This window comes from Electrona antarctica (genome assembly GCF_951216825.1).
Source record: "Electrona antarctica genome assembly, chromosome: 20".
Lineage (NCBI taxonomy): Eukaryota > Metazoa > Chordata > Actinopteri > Myctophiformes > Myctophidae > Electrona > Electrona antarctica.
In genome coordinates, this window is record NC_136801.1 from 36,031,581 (window position 1) to 36,037,207 (window position 5,627).

At 46.7% G+C, this 5,627-nt stretch overlaps 1 long non-coding RNA gene across 1 annotated transcript; it reads right to left on the reverse strand.

The window, feature by feature from the left end:
- Positions 1-1,178: 1,178 nt before the first annotated feature.
- LOC306912992 lies at positions 1,179-1,988 on the reverse strand. The gene is made up of 3 exons (XR_013788463.1): positions 1,901-1,988; positions 1,487-1,582; positions 1,179-1,333 (listed from the first exon to the last, which is right to left on the reverse strand). It is a non-coding gene; the product is annotated as an uncharacterized lncRNA (long non-coding RNA).
- Between the last annotated feature and the right edge of the window lie 3,639 nt (positions 1,989-5,627).

A 5,627-nucleotide genomic window follows, 5' to 3' on the forward strand; every position in this document is an offset into this window, starting at 1 on the left:
ATGTTTCTGACCTGAGTGGCACACTTTTCAAAGTGCTCAGTCTTTCAACATGATTTATATATTAAATATATAGCCTATGTGACTGCCGTAATGTTATGATTTTTGTTTTACTATTTATTTATGTAGGTAAAATGTTCCCCAAAGTGTGTTGCCGTCATTTCCGGTAGAATTGCCTTATATGGTGCTGAGTAAGCTCAGGCGCACAGTGCACACAAGTTATTGCAGCTTCCGTCTGTTCATGTGGGTTCCAACAACTTCATTCCCTTTGATACTACGTGCAGCTAGTGAATTTTGACTGTCACTCTGAGTCAGTTCTGTGGTAGCCTACTGGTGTGTTGGCTTATTGAAAGAAGGCAAGAAATAAAGCCTGCAGCACCAGTACCACAGAACTGACTAGTTTTTAAGACAGCACTGGGAGTGACAGCCTACAATAAGTGCCGTAACTGCCGTTTGCCTCTTGTTGAAAGTCTTTGTTTTCTCTTTGGTAGTGAATTAATCTACCACACTGGCATGTCACAAAATGTTTCATAGGGCCTACTAAAACTACTTTAACATCATAGTTAAGTGGTTGCAAATAATTACCCTTTTCAGTTATTTCTTTGGGAAACAAACTGTTTCTAATTCTAATAAGAAAGGTAATAGAGCATGCACATCCACTCTAGCCCAGGTGCTGGACAAATGGCAGAAATAAATGGAGTCTGCAACACTGGTAAGGAAAAACTCAGCTCCACTGGTTTATTAATTGAACGTTTCGATCACTGGGATCTTCTTCAGGAATTCCTGTGTGTGTGTGTGTGTGTGTGTGTGTGTGTGTGTGTGTGTGTGTGTGTGTGTGTGTGTGTGTGTGTGTGTGTGTGTGTGTGTGTGTGTGTGTGTGTGTGTGTGTGTGTGTGTGTGTGTGTGTGTGTGTGCGTGTGTGCGTGTGTGCGTGTGTGCGTGTGTGCGTGTGTGCGTGTGTGCGTGTGTGCGTGCGTGCGTGCGTGCGTGCGTGCGTGCGTGTCGCACAACTTGAAAACACAACATTTCAACATTATAGTGACTATAGTGAACTAAAATACTGCACATGCAGATTAGAAGTCTTTTCGCAAACATTATTTGGGAAACAAAGTGTTTTGACAAAGTTTCTGATTCTAATTAGAGTTAGACCATGAAGTGATAAGTAGGTTTGCTTACCGCCGTTGAGAGTGCCATTGGACACAATCACGGAGAAGCTGCTGGCTTTGGTGGTGGCCCATCTCTTGCGTCTGGCGGCAGTTGAATCTGGTATGGTGGCTGCAAAGGTACACTGGATCTGACTTCCAACCAATCTTCCCTTAACAGAGTTGACATTCAACTGAAAAGAAAAAAGAAAACAAAGTTTCCGCATAATATGGCTCAAAGAAGACAACAGTTGTTACAGTTAGTGACTTGAGGTATACGCCTATACAAAATTCTAAATGATACAGTATGTACATTTACACATAGCCTACACATGGGGGAAACTTACAGATGTCAAAGTCAGAGCTCCGTTGTTGAGAAAGGCACTGAAGAACTGAATCACACTGTTGTTGTTGGCACAGATGTAGGTTACATCATTACCACCCTGTAGGGGAGAATTGAACAATTAACACCCACAAGATACAGTATAAGCCTATGATGCATTGAAGGTAGAGCAGACAGACAGATAGCTAGATGGATTCCTTTGGCCTTATCATAAAACACACAGGTGTGTGGATAATAATACATCCATCCATCCATCCATCCATACATCCATACGTATACATACAACATACATACATTTTTTTAAACCTTACCCATTTTAACCAAATACATACATACATACATACATACATACATACATACATACATACATACATACATACATAGCTATTTTATTACATTTTCAGTAGGTTTTCCATACCACGGTGGTGTCTGTGGACAGACTGGCAGCAATATATCCAGTTGACTCTCCAGCCAACTGGAACTCAAAGTTCTGTCCGGCGGATTGCTTCGTGGAGATGAAGAGGCAGGAAGTAGACACGGATGGGCCACAGGTGGATGGATATGCCACGCGGAGCCGGCTGGTACCACAACCTGAGGTACTGAGGTTTGTCTGTATGTGTGGGGAGGAGAGGGAGAATAATCATTTAGAGGTGTGGCAAGTACAAGGTGTGTGAATCAAACTATGGCTGCTATGACTGCCAGCTTTGTCAGTCTATTCTACATTCTACAATCACCTACCGAGAGAGCCTCCACTGTGGTGTTGGGTACCAGCGCAGCTACAGTAGCAGCGACCGTTGCACTGGTCTCTGCTGCTGTTGTGGCACTTGGCACAGTAGTCTCTGCTGCTGTTGTGTCACTGGGTGCATTTGTCACTGGTGCATTTGTCCCTGCTGCTGTTGTGTCACTGGGTGCATTCGTCCCTGATGCTGTTGTGTCACTGGGTGCATTCGTCCCTGCTGCTGCCGTTGTGTCAATAGGTGCATTTGTCCCTGCTGCTGCCGTTGTGTCACTGGGTGCATTTGTCCCTGCTGCCGTTGTGTCACTGGGTGCATTTGTCCCTGCAGCTGTTGTGTCACTGGGTGCATTCGTCCCTGCTGCTGCCGTTGTGTCACTGGGTGCATTCGTCCCTGCTGCTGCCGTTGTGTCACTGGGTGCATTCGTCCCTGCTGCCGTTGTGTCACTGGGTGCATTCGTCCCTGCTGCTGCCGTTGTGTCACTGGGTGCATTCGTCCCTGCTGCCGTTGTGTCACTGGGTGCATTCGTCCCTGCTGCTGCCGTTGTGTCACTGGGTGCATTCGTCCCTGCTGCTGCCGTTGTGTCACTGGGTGCATTCGTCCCTGCTGCCGTTGTGTCACTGGGTGCATTCGTCCCTGCTGCTGCCGTTGTGTCACTGGGTGCATTCGTCCCTGCTGCTGCCGTTGTGTCACTGGGTGCATTCGTCCCTGCTGCCGTTGTGTCACTGGGTGCATTCGTCCCTGCTGCTGCCGTTGTGTCACTGGGTGCATTCGTCCCTGCTGCTGCCGTTGTGTCACTGGGTGCATTCGTCCCTGCTGCTGCCGTTGTGTCACTGGGTAAATTCGTCCCTGCTGCTGTTGTGTCACTGGGTGCATTCGTCCCTGCTGCTGCTGTTGTGTCACTGGGTGCATTCGTCCCTGCTGCTGTTGTGTCACTGGGTGCATTTGTCCCTGCTGCCGTTGTGGCACTGGGTGTATTCGTTCCTGGTGCTGCTGTTGTGTCACTGGGTGCATTTGTCCCTGGTGCATTCGTCCCTGCTGCCGTTGTGTTACTGGGTGCATTCGTCCCTGCTGCCGTTGTGTTACTGGGTGCATTCGTCCCTGCTGCCGTTGTGTTACTGGGTGCATTTGTCCCTGCTGCCGTTGTGTTACTGGGTGCATTCGTCCCTGCTGCCGTTGTGTTACTGGGTGCATTCGTCCCTGCTGCCGTTGTGTCACTGGGTGCATTCGTCCCTGCTGCTGCCGTTGTGTCACTGGGTGCATTCGTCCCTGCTGCTGCCGTTGTGTCACTGGGTGCATTCGTCCCTGCTGCCGTTGTGTCACTGGGTGCATTCGTCCCTGCTGCTGCCGTTGTGTCACTGGGTGCATTCGTCCCTGCTGCTGCCGTTGTGTCACTGGGTGCATTCGTCCCTGCTGCCGTTGTGTCACTGGGTGCATTCGTCCCTGCTGCTGCCGTTGTGTCACTGGGTGCATTCGTCCCTGCTGCTGCCGTTGTGTCACTGGGTGCATTCGTCCCTGCTGCCGTTGTGTCACTGGGTGCATTCGTCCCTGCTGCTGCCGTTGTGTCACTGGGTGCATTCGTCCCTGCTGCTGCCGTTGTGTCACTGGGTGCATTCGTCCCTGCTGCTGCCGTTGTGTCACTGGGTAAATTCGTCCCTGCTGCTGTTGTGTCACTGGGTGCATTCGTCCCTGCTGCTGCCGTTGTGTCACTGGGTGCATTCGTCCCTGCTGCTGCCGTTGTGTCACTGGGTGCATTCGTCCCTGCTGCTGCCGTTGTGTCACTGGGTAAATTCGTCCCTGCTGCTGTTGTGTCCCTGGTGCATTCGTCCCTGCTGCCGTTGTGTTACTGGGTGCATTCGTCCCTGCTGCCGTTGTGTTACTGGGTGCATTCGTCCCTGCTGCCGTTGTGTTACTGGGTGCATTTGTCCCTGCTGCCGTTGTGTTACTGGGTGCATTCGTCCCTGCTGCCGTTGTGTTACTGGGTGCATTCGTCCCTGCTGCTGTTGTTGTGGCACTGGGCACAGTAGACTCTGCTGCTGTTGTGGCACTGGGCACAGTAGACTCTGCTGCTGTTGTGGCACTGTCGGACGAACTCATAACTAACGGTGTGGTGTTCTGAGTGTTGGTGCCGATGAGCATTGAGGCAAATGCAACAAACATCACATAGGGAACCAGTCTGTCCATGTCTGGGTGGAAGCAAAGGTTCATTCAAGTAAGCTAGGATCTAATATAATGCAAATATGCTAATATAATAATTGACTGTGCTAGATAGTCAGAGTCTAACAAAAACACAAATCTCAATGATGAGACACCATATAAAGGTTCAGTACATTTTGAAGGCAATGGGCCCTATTTTCGTCAGTGTTAAACCCTTATCCCCAAACTTCTTTGCCTTTTTTTTTTTTTTTTTACTATTTTGAAAAATATATTAAAATTGTTCAAATAGCCGATCTATACATCAACACGCTGTGAGCTTGTGGATCGGCTATTTGAACTATTCAAAAGTGTTTTTCAAAATAGTAGGCAATTAGTAGGCATAGTAGATAAGGGCCAGTGACGAAAATAGGGCCCAATGAGTCTATCACTTTTAGAGGTGCTGTAAGTGATATCTTTTTGATTAAAACAAAAAATATATTATTTATTTTCTTTAACAACAAATAGCTAGTTTCCTGTTCTTTTTACAGTATCAACATGAAAAAGGAACAAACACCTGCACACTCTCTTCAAATGCAGTGACCAACTTTTATTTAGGGAAACAGCAACGTTTCGGCCTATGTGGCCCATCAGGCTATCTTTATGAACAAATGGGAAAGCATCCTTTTTGTAGGCTGTATGGCCTAAAGGTAAGCCTATCGGGACAAACCAAGAAATGACATCACTCACTTAAGGTGACAGGTACTCTCATGTGGTTAAATGAGAACAAACAGTCATATAAAAGCTCAATATACACCAGTGCAAAGCAAAAAGAAAAAAACATAATAATCCATATTAATAATCATGACAGTATACAATTGGTAATATTATTAAATAATAGAGTATACAAAAATCAAGATCATGATGATAAATCAAACATTTTGCAGGTTGAAGCTTCATGCAAAACTTTCCCTGTGAAAGAAAAAAGGGAATAGTTTACAAGAGGTAAAAACAGGTACAAAAGAAAATAACCAACATTACAAAAAGTTAAAAACTATATGGAGCAAGCTGAAGGATAAACAAAGGATCACAGCATGACATGTAATAGCAATTCGTCATTAAGGCCTCTGGTGCCAATGTTGTGTGAAGATCCAGAATGCTTCACGTCTCTTTAACAGCAAATCATGATCACCACCTCTATGTGGCGGATCAACTTTTTCAATGCCGCAGAAACGCAATGAAGAAATGTCATGCTTCAATGCTTGTGATCATTAAAAT